General features: G+C 46.3%; 1 protein-coding gene across 5 annotated transcripts in view; it reads right to left on the reverse strand.

Moving 5' to 3' along the window:
* The window catches only part of GNB4 (G protein subunit beta 4), a 58,666-nt gene that overhangs the window by 24,096 nt on the left and 15,915 nt on the right, over positions 1–18,655 (reverse strand). Inside the window, exon 1 of one of the 5 annotated variants that reach the window (XM_064385329.1) lies at positions 6,576–6,720. The exons of 2 other annotated variants lie outside the window; for them this stretch is intronic. The gene's annotated coding sequence lies outside the window, so the exon portion shown is untranslated. Of the gene's footprint in view, positions 1–5,647; positions 5,672–5,852; positions 5,882–6,575; positions 6,721–18,655 lie in introns of those variants that run through there. 2 more of the 5 variants (XM_064385332.1, XM_064385333.1) reach the window with 2 other exon arrangements.

Consider the following 18,655-nt stretch of genomic DNA (forward strand, 5'->3'; position numbering starts at 1 on the left):
TATATCTAATCTACACTCCTTGGAATTGCTTTTGATGTTTCTCAAGCAGTAATATCTGTTTTCAAACAGTCACTTACTAAAGAAGATACAACATCCAGTACTGAAGAAAGAAGTGATGTTAAGGAAATCAGTAGCACTGTGTTCCTAATTATCTCCACACTTGCAGGGTTCTCAAAACAAAGGCTGACTTTGCAGAAGTAATTTTTAACTGGTCCAAAGTCAGAAATTACCTATCTGCCTGAAAGAAAATGGCCCCAGATTAAGTTTCCAACAGAAGAGGATAAAAGAGAAACAGACTGCTGCTTCAAAGAAGCACAATATTGATTGATAATTCCCACTTGTAGTAGTTTTCCACGAAGTGTAACTTTTTTATTTTTTATATGAAAACTTTTTTATGAACACATGGTGCTCACAAGGTTATAAATAGCAGAATTCCCCTCTGGAGACAAAGCCTAAGGTTATAGACAGGAATAATGAGTCAGGCACCATGGCCAGGAGAGAGCCCACGGCCCCACAACCTGCTTTGCTCAAGGGTCTTTCCAATCCACTGGAACTTCTGTTGCTGTAAATGCTGCCTCCATGTCTCAGTCATGGTCAGCCAGCTCAGCAGCTCAGCCAAATCCCTCTGTTGTAGCCCTCACCACAGAGCAGACACTGCTCCTGGAAGCCTTTTGGGATTAATGTTTGAGATATGCATTCCACCACTCGAGTTCTTCTCAGCAATGGTGACTGATGGATTGGTAAAAATGGCTAAAGATTCTTAAACTCTGCTGCCAGGAGCTCCATGCCAAGCAGAGATGCCTGACTCAATGAAAAGGCAAACACAGGCAAACACTCTGAAACTCTGCAGCAATTAAACTGTTTGCTAAGGCTGTTGGCCTTTCAGCTCATCCTGTCACAGTTATCAGAGCTCCACGATTCGGGGCCATGAGGTTTCTGTAGAGACCAAGAACAGAGAATTCCTTGAGCTTCTGAAGCAGCACTACCAGGAAAAGTCAATTTTCTTCACTCCATCCCTTCTCAAAGTGCATGTTTGGCTTTTGATGCCCATCTATCTGCATTTGTAAGAATGCCTAACAGATAAGCAGGGAAAAAAAGCATTAATCACTTCCCATCTCCAGCTACCTGACCTTACAAATTAGCTGCTTTTTCCTAAAGTGTGGGCAACTGCAGTGAAGCACTCACATCATCAAATACACATTTACAGGACATTTACTCTGGACTAGAAATTTTATTTTTATTTTGCTGTATAAAAATAAATAAATAATCCAGCTCCCTCTTTTGGGATGCTTCCAAGACAAAAGAGGAGTTTCCCCTTTTCTGGTGCCTATCTTAGAAATTAAGATTGTGTCTGTAGCACCAAAGCCACAGTTTTACCTCTGGCCCATCTCATTCTCCATACTTTCAATTAATTTTGTATTTAGACACCTTTTATTAAAACTACTTGAAAAAGCAATGATAAAGTTTCTTGTCCAACAAATGAGACTGAAAACAGGCACTGTGTCCTAGAAAAAGCTGTAACACTTCCCTGTGGACCACTGCTCTTCTCCCTGAGATTGTCAGGAGCACCCAACCCCCTGCTGTGTCCTTCCTACCATTCAATGGAAGGAAAATGCTACTAACGTCATGATTAACTTCTTGAAATTCTAGGGCATCTGGACTTCATGCTGTCATGGAAACTTTGCTGTGCTGTTTTTCTAACTCTGCCTTATCGGGCCTAATGTTGAGATTAAAACAAAACTTGATCTTCCCATCAGCACTGTGCACAAGCAAAGGGAAGGGCTCCAGTCTGCCTCCTCAACAGCCACAAAAGATAAATAAATACATGATCCTAAACCCAATTCATACCTTTTGGAGGGAGAGAAAGCTTTTACAGAACTTAACTACCTAAAATCTGGTGTACTCCAACTTACTAATTTTTAGTGCCGTGACATTACATTGCACTGTCAAAATCTTTAAGTCAATCATCAACACTGATCAAAATCACTAGGTACACATTAAATTTAGTGTGTGAAATTGGATTTTGACAAGCATAACATCTATACATAGAATCTGAATATTTTTCTCAGCTCAGTAACATCTAAGCTCAACTTAAATTAAGAACTGAAAGAAAAATGTTTTCCTTTTCCAAGCTAGCAATAAAACTGTTTTATATGAACAATCACCTAAAGCAACCAATTATGACACAAAGGGTCACCAGAAAGATACTCTGATCAAATATTTCTTTTAAACAGACCAATTTTAAAAATGTTTCAACAACAGATCATAAAAGAGTATCTTTAATTAATGCAAGACTTCAAATGCACACAAATTGCATTTCAATATATAAGCATAAAATTAGACAAGTGCAACTTATGTTAGAAATACTTACTACATATATACATATGAGGAAAATCAATATACAAAAAATAATCCAACAATAATTAAATCATCAGGTTACCCTGAAACTGGTTGGATGCTCTGTGCTAGACTAGATGCTGACCACCTGAATTAATGCTTGCATGATGAAAACAAACCAGGCAGGTCCAAGAGTTCCCACTGCTGACTGCAGTGAGGTGATTTGTTCTTGTAAAGCTGCCAAGACAGTCACTGAAAGCAGCTCCAAGACCAATCTCATTTAAGAAGCACATTCAATCCTGGGATTGATTTTATGATTTCATTTTGTTCTCCTCCCCACCCCATTTGAAAATTAAAATCTTATAAAATAATTTCAATGTTAACATTACTCAGCTCTTTTAATGTTTCAAAACACTGGGATTCACAATGACTCAAACATTTGGCTTACACTGAAAATCCATATGATTAATATTTGTCTGAGATATAATGTAAGGAGGGGGAAAATAGCTCCCGCAAATTGTCAAACCTGTTTTGCTCCAAAGAACTAATTTTATGTAATAGGTGGCACTTGAGAGTGCCTTTTGCTCTACAGTACAATCAGGCACTTCCATCTTTCCCCTTCTTTTCAGTTTAAGCCCTTTTGGAAGGCAAAAAATTGCAGGAGTTACAGTAATTGAATCAAAATCTGGCTTAGCGCGTGTCAGCATCTCTCAAACTTTTGGAAGCCCAGACACCTTAAAGGAAATGAAACCATCTTCAATTAACTGCCTAAGTATTTGCCAGCCCATGTCCACCTGCAGTTGTGTTAATTGTGTTTCTCACAAACCCTCAGCCCAGCTCTCTGGCACTGCCAGGGTAACTCCACCTGCACACGCAGAGTCACTGGGGGCACCCAAGCTGACACTCCCTCACACCTTTCCAAGGTTCCCTCTGGCTCCTCTGTTTCAGGCTCTCTGCGAAGCCAGCTCAGTTGTTCAAACACTGCTGAAGACACAACCCCACCCCTGAGCAGTGCCATCCTTTTTTTTTAATTAAAGCTGCAGCTCAGGGCAGCCCTGCTCCCGCTATCCAGAATTCTCCATGAATTCCTCTGCACCACCATCAGGTACCACAGCACAGCCTCGAGGGAACAGCACACATTCTGTGCTTTTCACGAGCATTTGCTGTAGTTCTGTTTCACATCTTTCACGTAAATTCTATTACAAAACTCTGGGTTGCAAAACACAGAAGTTTCCTACAAGAACAAAACAATAACAACTAAATTTAATTACACACTTCCGAAGATGAAGTAAGTGACAGGTTTGCATCCAATTAGAATAGAGAAGAAATTCGGTGGAACTTAGAAAATGTTTTCTTGATTAGCAATACTATGCATGCTTTCTAAACAGCTGGTTCCAGATTAATGGGAGCTGCATTAATCTGAGCATTGATATTTCCAGACAGTGTTAAGTACAAAACACAATCACTGCATTATCACTGTCCTGAAGTATTTACCTCCTAGGAGCATGCACTGCACCTCAAGCTCAGAGATTCTGAATTTCTTGCTAGTTTGATAAGACATTTCAAAGTCACTTTGGGGTATAAAAAAAATATAAATTACTGCCTTCAGTAGCACAACAGTCATAAATTAAAGACTCTGTCAGAAAAGAAGAGTAACTGAAGAAGATAATTTCTCTAGATACTGGGATTTTTTTATTTGTATTTCTTATTCACCTTCAGAATCTTATATGCATAAATTTTGTGCCATTTTTCATAATGGTCCAGGAGAGTACTATACAGTTCTGTATTCAAAAATATTTTTGCAAGGTTTTCTAGTGAGGTTTCTGAGTTCTACATTTTTCTTTAGAAACCTGAAAATTAAAATACTTGGACAAATTAAACACAAGATGCATCAGTCCTCAACTAAGCAACATAAAAATACAGTTGAAACTTTAATTTTCCAACATAAATATAACACATGACATCTGCAGCCAGCATTTTTTTTATTTAAGATTTACATGACCTGAGCAGTTAATCAAGACCAACTTTCCAAGCACTCAGGAAAGGGCTGAAGTACACAGAGCAGCAGCTATTTGCTGCAGCACTTTAACAACACAGGAAAGAGAAAAAGACATCTGTAACCTGAAATTCAATTTTTTTCATGTTTAACAGGTGAAAGGTATATAGGCTATTACAGCAGCCTTAGTTCTCAGCCTATGAAATGTGTACAACCCATCTACACTATCCACTGTGAAAACTGCTCATTTTAGAGAAATCACGATTTAAAATATAGTTTACCAGAGCAGACACACAGTGAGACATATCCATACACTTAGGATCTCCCTCATTTCCCTAGCCCCCTTCTTCCAAGATAACATCAGTCTGTTCTTTGGAAGCACAAATTAACCTCACCACAGCTATCATGCTTAAACATCACAAACAAACACTGCAACACCCACTGAAGATTCCCATCCCATTAAGAGACTTTCAGCACTGTGTGTGCTTGTCATGTGGTTTGTTTCATCTTAATTTGTTGATATAGTTATTATTGCTGTTAGCACAGCTCCAGACTTCCCCCAGCTCCAAGCAGCATCTCCTGCAGCTGACACTCCACTGCCAGGTTAGTGACCATCTTTGACATCACTTCCCATGTTTCTAACACAAGTCAGGAAGCAGCTTCAGGTTTTCCTCTGAACACTCCCATGACTTTGCAGACTCATGTCCCTGCTAGGAGCAGCACAGTTCTCATCTCTCCCCGTGCTTTCACAGTGGCTTTTACAGGCTCGTACCTGTGTCCTCTCTCTGCACCATTTTTCCTTCCTTCCCTGTACTCTCCACCCAGCAGAGGAGCATCTGCCCCTCTGTTGCTTCAGAAACTGAATATACCTAATTAAATTAAGCACTTTTTTCCTCAGCTCATACTTAGCTTTGAGACTTACCCTGCTTCTATTTCAGAACTGAAAACCATCCTGGAAAATCATGTACTTTCCAAGCTACAATAACCAGCCTAATAAAAGACAACATTCTCAACTATATAATTAACAGGAGGGAATGGATCAGAGGCTTATTTTGCATTAGTTCAGATAATATTACAGCATAAACTAGTCTACCACATCTATAGCTGGCAGCAATTTGGATGCTTTTCACAATTTCCAAGATAAATCAAACTAAAAATTAAAGAAGATAGTCTCAGCAACAAGTGCAAAATTAAAAAAGCAGATTCAAAAGAAATCCGGATGGGGAAACGAGGCAACACCTACGAAGCACGACACGAAAAGCACCTGATGACTTTGCACTTTTCCTAAAGACGGGGAGCACCTTCGCGACTCACCTTTGCCACGACAGCCACGCGGGCCGCAGCCCCGCCACAGAGCGCCGAGCCCGAGCGAGCCCGGGGCTGCTCCGGACCCGAGGGCGAGCCCGCCCGGCCCCTGCCCAGCCCGCAGCGCTCCCCGGAGCCGGGGCCGGCACTGCCCGGCCGCTCCGCCCCGGTGTGCCCCGAGCCGCACGCGGGGTGTGCCCCGCCCGCTCCTCACCTCCCGCCCGGTGCCGAGCCTCTCCTCGCTCCGCACCCGGCACCGCCTCGGGGCCCAGCCCCGGCCCCTCCCTTCCTCCGGGGCGGGCGGGACGCGCCGGGTGATGCCGCCCGCCCGTCCCGCCGCTCCCCGGACCCCGCCTCGCCCCGGCCCCTCCCGCGGGGCTCTCCCTGCCGGGGCTTCACCCTCACCCTCACCTTCACCCGCGGGGCCCTCACGGCGCTGGGGCCGCTGCCGGCGCCGCCCGAGCGCTGCCCGCCTGCCTCCAGCCCCCCCGGCGCTGCGGTGGTGCCGCCCATGCCCCCCCGGCGCGGCGGATGGGGCCGCCCAAGGGGCGGGGCGGGCGCGGCGCTCCCGGGCGGCCCCGCGGGGGCAGCGGCGGCCGCGGCACCGGGACCGGCCCGGGACCCTCCCGGCCCCGGCGAGCCCCAGCCCGCCCCGCTGGGGCCGAGCCCGGCCCCGCGCTCCGCGGCCGGGCGGGGAGTGCACTGCAGCGCACTCCCGCAGTCCCGCGGGAGCGGCCGGCGCTGCCGCCGCGCCAGGAAGCGCGGCCCGCGGCCCCACGCGGCCCCGCCCGGTCGAGGCTCCCCGGCCCCGGCGCGGCGAGCGGAGCCGCGGGGCGACCGGGCAGCGCCCCGGGGCGGCCGCGCCGAGCCGCGTGGGACGGGCAGAGCCGCCCGGCGGCAGAGGCCGGGCGCGGGGACATCCCCCGGGCGGAGGTACCTGCGGTGTCCGGGCGGCCGCGGAGCGCGGTGTCACCGAGCCGCCGCCATGGCGCTGCTGGGGCGGGAGCGGCTCCGCCCCGCCCGCATGGACCGGACAACGTGACGGGCCGTTGCCATGGCAGCGCCGCGTGACGTCAGAGCGCGCGCAGCGCCACGCCCCCTGCGGGCGGCGCTTCTGTCACCCCGCGTGTGACAGCCGTGAGGGACGGGACACGGGCATGGGGACACGGGCATGGGGACACTGAGGATGACAGCCGTGAGGGACGGGACACGGGCATGGGGACACGGGCATGGGGACACTGAGGATGACAGCCGTGAGGGACGGGACACGGGCATGGGGACACGGGCATGGGGACACCGAGAGTGACAGCCGAGAGGGACGGGACACGGGCATGGGGACACGGGCATGGGGACACGGGCATGGGGACACTGAGGATGACAGCCGTGAGGGACGGGACACGGGCATGGGGACACTGAGAGTGACAGCCGTGAGGGACGGGACACGGGCATGGGGACACGGGCATGGGGACACTGAGAGTGACAGCCGTGAGGGACGGGACACGGGCATGGGGACACGGGCATGGGGACACTGAGAGTGACAGCCGTGAGGGACGGGACACGGGCATGGGGACACCGAGAGTGACAGCCGTGAGGGACGGGACACGGGGCATGGGGACACCGAGAGTGACAGCCGAGAGGGACGGGACACGGGGCATGGGGAATAGGGACACCAGGGAATGGGGTCCCTGTGGGGACATGGGGGCAGGCCTGAGTGGAGTGGGACCCCAGGGCATGGGGACCAAGAGGATGGGGACACTAGGGAATGGAGAGCTGATGTGGGGACCCAGAGATTTCCCCTGAGAACAGGACCCTTGGGGCTGGGGACACTGGGGGACATCAGCCACATGGAGATGGGGGTCCAGGGAGCAAGGCATGGGTGCTGGGGAGCTGTGGAGAGCAAGGTGGGAGAGGGGATGGGGACGAGGGATGTCCCTGGAGCCCGGGGGAGCTCTGCCTTCCATGAACTGAAGTTGCTGAGCAGCCCCAGGGCAGGCAGCCCCTCTGCTGCCCCAGGACTCCATGGCTGAGGCGCCACTGGAGGGGCCGGGGAGGGACCTGGGGGCTCAGCTGGAGAAAAGGAGGCTCAGGGGGGATCTTGTTGCTCTCCACAAGTCCCTGACAGGAGGGTGCAGCCAGGTGGGACCAGGCTCTGCTCCCAAGGAACCAGCCACAGCCCCAAGCCGTGGGATGTTTAGCTTGGACATTCCTTCCATGAGAAAGGATTTCTTCAAAGAAAGGGATTGAAGGTGGTAGTGGGGTCACTGTCCCTGGAGGTGTTGAAGGAAAGACTGGTCATGGCACTCAGTGCCATGGTCTGGTTGACACGCTGGTGTTCAGTCACAGGCTGAACTTGATCATCTCAGAGTTTTTTTCCAACCTGACTGATTCTGTGATCAATTAAAGTCCTGTCTCCCCCTCAGCACACAGCAGGGTGTGGTGGTGCTTCTCTTTGGTGAGCAGCAAGGACTGACTCCACTGAACTTGGCAGATCAGTAATGTGGGGGGAAAAGTGAAGTGTGGAATCACTCAGATCCTGTGTGGGGCTCGCTGCCAGGGGTCTGTCAGTCGTGTTGTGGATCTGTCTGACCATTCCACGGCTGATGATCCTGCTGCATCAAATTGCCAAAGTAGAGCCACAGCCAGCCAGGGGCCTGGAAGGACGAGGGATAGCTGCTCTGTGGGTGCCCTGGCCACACCTCTGAGCGTCTCCTGCTGCCCTGATGGCACAGGGACGCTGTGCAGAAGTCAGAGCCCCAGCAGGGCAGCCCTGCTCAGCCCTCCAGCACCAACCGTGGCACGCTTGCACCTTCTCAGCACGGCTCTGCCACACCCTCAGCAACACAAACTGTCAAATTTTTGCAAAATATTTTCCGTGAGTACCAAAACCTCTGTGAGTAAAGCAGTCTTTGAGCTATTAGTGTGTTACTGATACACGGCTCAGTGTTAATGACAGCACGTGCTGGAACATACAGTACATACTGTAATGAAACAGCTCATTGCTTACCCTAAATCAGCCTTAAAAAACATGCACATTCCCTAACTGACTCAAGCCTATGATTTTAATAGCTCTGTCCTGGTTGCAAAGTCTGTGTTGTGCTTCCCTGTGCTGCAATACATCTGTCTTCCATTTATCCAAAGGACAGATGCCATTCAGCAATGTGTTTACTTTGCATTTAATGAGTGATCACACAGCAAAAATCAACAAGGAACGGGTTTGATTTTGAGGAAAATACACTTGTCTCAGAGTCACTGTATCACCATATAAGTAACTTAAATTTTTATAAAGAGGAGAAACTGGTGCAAGGATAGTTCTGCCTTAAAATATGCTTGTTCCCTTGCATTCTTCCTAATACAATCTTCAGAATCCTGAGGAGTGATTATTGACAAGGTACCATCCCAGAATCAGCACGCCATTTCTCATCTTGTGTTTTCAAACAGCTCTGGAAAATAACAGCAAGGAAAGCCCTAGAAAAGTTCAGATGGCATTTGGATAGTTACATATTATTCAATTATCAGGTTTTGTCGTTCCAGTGCTAACTAAACATTTAAAATTACATAATTTATCCTCATGACTCATTTGGGAGACAGGGAAGGTTCTTCAGTTGCAGGCAGTGAAAATGAAGCACACAGGACAGGGTTCTCCACAGGAGAACTCATCCTGCAGGGTGGCACTGATGTGGCTGTGGTGGTCCAAGGCAAACAGCAACATCCTGTCTTGGACCAACCAGCACAAATTACAGCAACTGCCCCTTCTTATAAAACTCATCTCACCCACTGGGTAGTCAGTTTAGTCATTTATTAGATGAAGTTACAAATTCTTAATGAAATAGAATCCCCAGTTCTCCCGCTGGCAGTGTTTTACCACCAGCTTGCATCCAGTTCAGCTTCTGATCACTGGTTTCACATGCCAAACCCCACTCTGCAATATCAGAGCTGCCTCTAATGGAGCCATTCTTATGCCAGTTCTGCAATATGCTTTGTATTATTTTAGAATTTATATAAGGCATCAATTTGTTCTGCAGTGAAAGAGAAATCTTGGGACACAGTGCCAGATTAGTTTTTAAAATCAATATCCAGATCAGTTTCTCTAGCATGTTCCCTTTGAATTATGAGCTACTACAGCCAACACAGCAACTTTGGTTTCTGATAGATTAAATGCTACTGGAGGCCTGTGGTGCTTGGATTCCTGCCCGGGGAGCCCGAAACACCTCCGAAGGGAAGGCAGAGGAAGGGAACCTGTTTGGAGATTGTGCTGATTCAGCTGTAACTGCAAACCTCAGCCAGGACAGCTCCAGCAGTGCCCTAAACACCCTTTGCATGGAAATTTGTGAAACACTGTGTTAGATCAGTGAGTGGGTATGAGGAAGCAGTGAGACATTTTCTAAAAAACTTCCCAGTCTCGGCAGGGCTGAGGCTGAAAGGCACAAAGATGGACAGGGACATGTATAATCTAAATTACTGAAAATACCACCAGTCTCTGCATGTCTTTTCTTGGTTCCAGAGAAATGTAGGGTTCCCTGTCAGCCTGGTACTTTGCCTGTACCAGGAAGCCCCCACATTTCATTAGCCCATTCTCTAATTTCTTCCCAAAACACTTCAGGATACACGTGAAGGTGTCATGTTTGCTCAGGAGACAAGTCAAAGGAAAAAAACCCAACCCATAGCTAAGAGACATAAATCCAGAGGGAATCCCCTGCACTGGTGTGACTGAATCACACAACCCCTCTGACTGACTTCAGGAAAACAAAAGAAAAAATAAATTACTCATTCAGACTTCAGAATTAATTTATCGAAGGGGCAGTCCACTTCCTTGACACTCTACAGTGGCAAGGCTGGTTTCCTTTCAGGGTTGTTTGTGTCACTGCTCTCCCCACAGCTGCACCACTGCCTTTGCTTTATCTTCTTTCTTTGTTAATGTCTGACAGCTCTTCTGCCACTGCAGTCTGCAGCTCTTCAGGTAAAACGTGCTAATCTACATCTCTTCTGCCTCACTTTGCATCTTTCTTTCCAGATCTAGGAATTAAAATGGCACTTAACCCCTGATTAATAAGTGAGCAATCTCACTTCATTTTACTCAAACCTTATGGAGAGCATGAGACTTAATTTACTGATTTAATTACTTGCTAAGCAGGATTACACATATTATCTTTATATTCTATATACATGATGGAAAACATATCCTCCTTCAGACATCCCTTCCTCAGTTCATTCCTAAATATGACAGCAAAGGTTTTCCTGCTTTATCTTCAATCTCCTGGTTTTAGTCTCACTGGAGTCTAGCATTCACTCCTTCCTTCCACACCCCTCTGCCTTCTCAGGGCACAGAGATGTGCCTGGTGTGGGACAGATCCTCTTCTCTCCCACTACTCTTCTGTCACCCCACAGCTGCTGCAGAGTGTCCTGTCACAGCACCAGGGCGTGGTGATCTCTCTGCACACCAGGAGATGCTCCACATAAAAAGCATCTGAGGTGGAAGTTCATGTTGTTTCCATGTCTCCAGAATTCTTGGAAGGAATGTGTGAGGCACCTGCACTGGCTGCTCACCACCAGCTCTGCTCCATGGATCACTGATTAGTGGGGCAGGTGGAGGGGAACGTCCTTGCTGTGCTTTATGAGTGTCCCTGTGCTAGAAACAGGGAACATCAGTTTCTAGGGCTGCCAATCCAGCAGTTCCTTTTATATCCTCATGCTAATTTTCTAATATTTAATTCAAATTAAAAATTAAGGAAAAATAATACAAGCACAAACCAAAATAATGACAGTAGATGTCAGTGTATTTACTTTTTGAGGTCCAGTAAAATAATTTATGAAGCTACACGGCTGGATCATTGTGCAGCTGCAGGTGACTCATCCTTTTAGGAGAACTGAACAATCACTGAACACTATTTAAATAGAAGAAAGGGGAGTGGGGATATATGGATAGATGTTTTACGTGCAGCCTATATATATGCATGTATTTCTGAATATATTAGTATTTCTTTCAGATAAAACGATGAAGAATACTCGTGGAACCACTGAAAGTGCTCATTGTAAAAGAAAATCAAAGGGGCTGAAAAAGCCATTTGATCTGAAGTGCTCCCTTCTAAGATCAGTTTGACACTGGGATCAGTGTGGGTTTCATGTGCTCGCTGGAATTTGCAGGGTATTTAATTGATATAATTCACAGGGTATTTCACTGACATAATTTGCAGGGTATTTCGTTGCTGTGTGAGATGACTCGGTGAGGCAAAGGCAGAGCTCTTCTCAACCACGGTGCTTCTGCAGTTCTCTGCTGCTGCAGCCCAGCCCACTGGCAAGGATGGCACGTGAGGGCTGAGAAAACTCCACAGTGTGTTTCAGAAATCCTCTGATTCCTTCTGGAGGGGGAGAGGAGTAAGCAAGCAGAGGAAGGGGAATCTTATTTAAAACCTACACAGAAAAATGTAAGAGTCTGCCTACAAATGCCAGACTCAGGGAAAGAAGCCTCACATCAGCTTTAACTCTGGCAGCACCTTTGCTTGCCCTGGCCAGGGAGAAGGCTCCTTTCTACCATGGGTGTGGAAGGGAAACAGACACTTCCATAAAGTGCTGTCTGCTCAAATGTCACGACGTTGGCTTTCTGCCCCTTTTTCAGCTGCAGAGAACAGCAGATGGGAGGGGCAGAAACAACGAAGATCCCTTTTTAACTCTCAGTTTGAAAAATCTCCCAGTCCTTTTCAGCCAAGTAGGTCTTCTCCCACCTATTCTGAGCATGGCGTTTTCCACATCCTGCTTTGGAAACTACACTTACTTTACCATACACCAAACCTAATCCTAACCCCCAGAATTTTACAGGGTGTGCAGTAGGGAGCAAACAAGGACTAATGTGCTGCCCGGAGAACAGCAAGTGATCACTTTTTGTGAGTTTTCAGTCACTTCCTCAACCAATGAAGAGTATAATGTACATTAAAGTTGTGTGCCAGGTATGAAGTGTTAGGAGTGCAGACAAAAGAGAAAATGAATAGTCATGAAAGGAGCTTAACAAAGCATTCAGTAACTGACATGGGTAGTAAAAGTGTGGAATTAGGAAGAAAGGAGTATGAAAGAAGTATTATTTTTGTTCAGTCTGTTCAGAAATTGTTTGGCCTTTTCATGGAAAAAGACAGGATGCCAACTGAATAAGCATGATCAGGAATATTCATTACCTTTAGAAATTCTTACAAATATAAGCCACTTTCTAATCACAACAAAGCCAAACTGCTTTTCACAGTTTTAATGAAAGATTCTTGCATTCCACTACTCCCCAATCTTAGGAAATCACAGGTGTAATATTTTTTAGTATGTGTATCCACACAGTGCCACCCAGGAGCACATTCACATCGGAAGCCCTGCAGCACATAACCTCAGCAGTGTCCCCTTGAGCACAGCTCATGGCAGCTTCCTGCAGGCTGCAGAACACCAGGCTCCCAGGTGCCACACTGGCAAATGCTTCACTGAAGATCAGTAGAATAAACCAAGAATTTAACTCTGTGAGTTGCTGTTGCATTACAGTAAAGCTCACAAATTCACTTTTGGAATCAAAGCTAACCCTCGGGTGCAGTGCAGCAAGAAATACTCACTGCAGCCAAGGGCTGCTCTCAGAATAATCACAGATGGATTTCTCTTCCCCTGGACATTGAGGCTGAGCTCACACCAAGCTGTCAGCAGTGCTACTCAAGCTTGTAGTTTTAGAGTTTTGCCATTTAACTTACAAAACTTTTGGTACCCAAAGAGTTTTATGGTAATGAATCAGGGAATCTGATAGGAGAGGCTGGGATTCCAGGTCAGCAGGGAGACAGAGACCATTTTCAGGAAGCATTTCAGCATAATGCTGCTGCTGGCTCTTTACCTCCATCAGCATCTACAGCGCTGCTCTGACCCCAGCCATTCCTGAGGGAAAAGGGATTCAGTTGTGAATTTATGATGCTGGAAATGGCACTGTGCAGGAACAAGGTAGGGGAATGACACTGCCTCTGGTGTTATCTGCAACACTTTTATAGGGCTGTAAGTAATATAAAGTTATGTAACAACTGTGCCCTTAACAAACCGCTGCATCCTGCTGGTGAACACTTTATCCAAATTAAACTGGGGAGGGAGGGAATAGAGAGAACATTAAAGTTTAAGGAGACAGCAGTTCCTCCCCTCTGCAGTGCCAGTGCAGATCTGTACTGTAGCTGTGTCTCAGTAGTTACTAGGATTTGCTGCTTGCATATCACACCTGTTAAATGGGCTGAAGTATCCAGAACATTTGGGGTTTTCTGCAGGTTGAAGGGTAAGATGTCTGTGGTGGTTTGGATGTGTGCATCAATGATGGTGACTCAACATTTAGAACTAATTCAGAAAGGAAAATTAAGAACAGAGGCTTACTGGGTTTAACTGATATATGTTTTTAGGAGCACATGGAATAAAATACCTGGTTTTACGTGTGTTTTCCTTCAGTAAATAGCACAAGTAGTTGCATGGTTCTTTTTTGTCAAAGATTTTGAACTGTTCTTCAACTGTGAATCTCTTTCTCTGGGAAAGTAAGGCATGGAATGGTGTAAACAGCTTGTCAAGCAACCAGTGGCAGAGCCAAAATCAGAATTCAGATTGCTTGCCCACCTGTTTCCTTCTATCCTTGCTGCTGACAAGTTACCCACACGTGAGCTTTTCAGATGGAAGAACAAGCGAGCAAACAAAGGAGTGAAATTAAATACAAGCAGAGTGAAAATGACCAGTATGAGAAACTAAACAAGCAAACAACAAAAAGTGAATAGCAAAAACATTATAAAATAAAATCAGAGATTACAATAATTTCCATTTTAACGCATGAGAGCTAATGGTGTGCTAATGATTCTCCTCATACACAGAGGGCTTTGGTCCAAAACTCTGAATGAAACCATTCATGCTCTTGTGTGTATTTTTTTAGCAGAAGTTACCCATGCTCCTAACCTAAGATGCTCCTGATTTCTGCTCTGTTGCCAGCCTGTTTTCACTGTGTGTCATCGCAGTGCTGGGGAAGGCATCAGCCTGACAGCTCCACGGGCTGGAGTTCCCCCTCTGCGCAGGGAAGGATGCGAGGCAGGAGGCAGCTGCTCCCTCCCCCAGAGCCTCGGCTCTGCCCTGCCCCAAAACAGCCCCGGCCTGCGAGAGTCACTTGGGGACAAGGGCAGCGCTGGCTTCTGTGGTGCTGCTTCTGCTGGAGCTGGGCCGAGGCACAGCTCACATCATCCATCAGGCTCTGCTGACACGGGAACAGCTCCTGGTCACTGCTGGCCTGGGCTGGGGTGCACTGGGCAACAGGCCACGAACAAAAATCCGCTGTGAGCCATTCCCAGCTCCCCTGAGCCATTCAAGCCCCTGTAACTCAGCAAAAGAAGAGGCATTTTTTAAAATGAGGCTTCTCACAGATGACAGGGAAGCAGTCGCCCCCGCACACACCTGATTCACTCACGGCTCTGAACTGGCATTCCTTCAGGAGCTGGGATGGGCCCAGAGCTGCTGATTCAAAGGCACTTGGAATAAGAACTCAAGATTGAAAGGTTTTTGTTGCTTCCTGGCTTGGTGCTTCTTTCCTTGGCCTGCCCTGCCTGCCCATGCTGAATGTCAATCAGCAGAGCAGTAGCACCTTTGCAAAGAAGCCCCAAGTATCTTTGCAAATACATTTCCAAGCAAGTGGAAAAACCCCAAGGTTTCCACTACTCCAAAGAAGAAAAGGCTGGAGGAGAGCGGTGGAGCTGAAAGCTGGACAGGGACAAAGGGGCAGGAACTGATGAAGCTGTACATTCTTGTTTAAGCTATGGCAGACACAGAGGTGTCTTTTCCAGAAAAGATTTCTAAATGATGCTCACAGTGCATCCACAGCTGATTCTCAGAGACATTTGCATCAAATATCCCTGGAAAAATTCCCATAAGGAAACTGCCAGAATGAGTTGCTAATTGCACATGCAGAGAGTCTTACGTCAAAGTGGCTGTGATCAACCCAAAGTATTTCTCAAAAAAGGCAATTGCATTTTTATTCAAGTCTCTGCCACCTTATAATTGACAGCTATTTGGTGCTCTTGGAATGAGTAACAGCTCACTTTATTACGAGTTTCTTAAATCCTACAGTTAGGACCAGCCTAAGTGAGCAAACAGAGAAAACTGATTTGAATTCAACAAATTCAAGTCTCCCTCTCTGATGGTCTGATGAAACTGGATCATCTTGATCTTTTGTTACTGCTGAATAGCAGGGAATAGGTTTCTTTTGCAACCTGTCAGTTTGACAGCTCCATTTAGAACAGGAGCTGTTTTCCTGATGATTTCCATGTGAAGCTCTAAGTGACTGAGCATTTTATCGTTTCATTTTAGGAAGCAAATGTTTTGTATTTACTATGTTTAACAGCATTTTCAAGGTCAATATAACAGGATATTCCCTACAATTGTTTAAATTATTAATAAAACACTTTGAATCTTAGAAATAAATACAATGGTTTTAAGATGGCTGGTTAAATTCTGCAGCTCCATTGATTAAAATCCTAAATAATTCCATTCATTTAATGAAATTCACTGCAGTTTCAAGCACCTGTAACAGGGAAGAAACGTTACCTAATTTTTTTTGCAATGCTAAAACAGAAAGAATAAATGAGCACTCAGTAGTGCTAAGATGGACCCTAACATTGTCTCCATTGGGATGTAACAAAAAGATATTTAATCTTTTAAGGCTCAATCATGTAACAGTGCTCATTACACAGGCAGGGTAAGCTTCTCAGAGCAAGTATGAGAAGAGGTTTGGCTGCTCTTTGGATATCTTCAAGTTTCCTGCAAGATGCCACTGCAACAGGGAAGTGGAGAGTTGAGCAATAGACCTGGCACAGTCACCTCATTGATCCCTCAATTATTTCTGCTAAAAGAAAGACATATAAATATAGCAGGAGGAATTGGAGAAGTCAGGCCATGCTGGCTTGCGTGTGCACTGCAGAAATGAGTAGCAGAGGCAGAAATGGGGTAATGTCCCTGCATTATTATCTTCAGACCACCCTGATTAGTGGCAAATAGTAGAGAGCTGGAGATCTATACAAATGTCATTAGGCTGAGGGCTGTAATGCGATTTAGTGAGGTGGCTGCAGTGGTAGCTGGTCCCTTGACACAGAAACAGATGGTGTTTTAGCAGTGTTGGTTCACTGCTGTCTAAAGAGCAAGAGCCCAGAAATGTGTGTCTGTGTGAGGAGGGAAGCACGGGGTTGGTTATTGGCATCACTGGTGACTTAAACTGGCTGGGGGAGAGTTGGTGCCCAAGACAAAACATCCTTCAAAACCCTGCACCAATGCAATGGGGTTTGATCTTTCCAGCATTCAAAGTAAAGAATATTTCCTTTCCCACTGTTCCCCTGCCTTTTTAAAATTTCATTCCTGTTCACTTTGCTTTATCTTGGAATCCCACAGGCCAAGCAGCACCTGCCAGGGCAGCTCTGCAGCAGCTTCTGCTGCACAGTTTTGTTTTAGGGGTCTCCTAGTCCCAGTCCCACTGCCTGGGCTCCAGCCAGCCCTGCCCATGCTCAGATTGCTTTTTCTGGGGATTTTTTGGGCAGTTGTCTTCCCATAAAAGGGCAATTTTTAACTCTTCTCTCAAGGGAACTGGCAAGAAATAAACTTTCTTTGGGATAATAAGAGAATTATGTTTGCAACTCCTTAAAACTTTTGGGGTTGTTTTTATAATCTCAATTTAACCTGGTGGTCTCTGTGATATAGCAGCATCAACTACTTCAAGGCATTATACAGGAGAGCCAGAAGCAAGTCTGCAGGAAGTTGCCCCACTCCTTTTCTACCCTTCAGCCAATTAAGAATGACTGAGCCCCTCTCTGATGATTGGCAAAGTCTGGATATGCCCCATGCAGCAGCCTCAATGCATTCGTGAGCAAATGGATTTTTGTCATCAAATGATAAAGTTTTAGGAATAACTGAATCTTATTGTATTTATATCCAAACAGCTTCCATCCATTAAAAAACCCCAAAACTAAAAAACAAACAACACAACACATTGAGCATATGGGACAGAAGGAGGTTAACTATTTGAAAACTTGGTTATCAATTTCATATTGGTGATTAGGTTCTTTAAAGACTAATTGCAGCTGATCTCTTTTTTAACATTTATTCTGTCTGTCATCAATCTACAAAGTGCATGAATACAGTTTTCTGGTTTACAACCTTGATTTAATCCTGTTTGTAAACACCGGGGAACAAATGCAGCAATGTCATGCAAGTGATGAGCCAGGCCCTGAAGCACAGCTCACAAAACCATATCCCATCTCACTTCCATCCATCTCCTGAAGGACATAATGCAGTCACTGTTCATCTTCCTTCGTGGTCACACCAGTGGGAGGATGCTCCCCCCTGACATATGACTGGGCAAAACCTCAGTGTGCCTTGAGAACACCCCCTGCCACGGTGCTCAGGCACTCTGTGTCCAGGCAGAGATGAGGGAATGAAAATGTTCTGGGATGGGAGAGAGGGGAGATGCTTCATAGGCTTTGGCAGTTCCTTGGAGCCCCGGTGAGGTGAGCAGTAAATGATGTCAGGGACATGCCTGAAGTCCCTGACAAAGCAGGGAACCAAGCCCCCAGTGCTGAGGGACCTCCTAGCACAGCTATTTCTGCTGCATTTGTAAATTCACAGGGGAAGCACAGGGATTATGCACAGAAGACAGTGCTGTGCTTTCTGTTTATTCTGGACACAGAATAATACCCAGAGCTTCCTCTGAGGGCCTGCAGAGGACATGGGCTAAAAGAAAGCCTCTGAGAGGAAGTGCTGGAAAGTAAATAGGCAGCACAGGCACTGCTGCTGAGACACTGCAGAAGTCAGGCACTGTATCAGAGTTTTGCTCTGTGCCCTGAACGTAAGCCTGGGAGACAGAAATTGCCATATAATTCTTTCTGCTATATCTAATTACATTCTTAACCTCTTTGTCTTTTTTTCCTTTTTCTGATAAAGAGGAAATAATTCATTTCCAGGAATATAAGTGGCTTTAATTCACTTAGATCAAGCCTCTTTCTTTTTCTTTTT

This window comes from Passer domesticus, chromosome 11 (assembly GCF_036417665.1).
Source record: "Passer domesticus isolate bPasDom1 chromosome 11, bPasDom1.hap1, whole genome shotgun sequence".
Lineage (NCBI taxonomy): Eukaryota > Metazoa > Chordata > Aves > Passeriformes > Passeridae > Passer > Passer domesticus.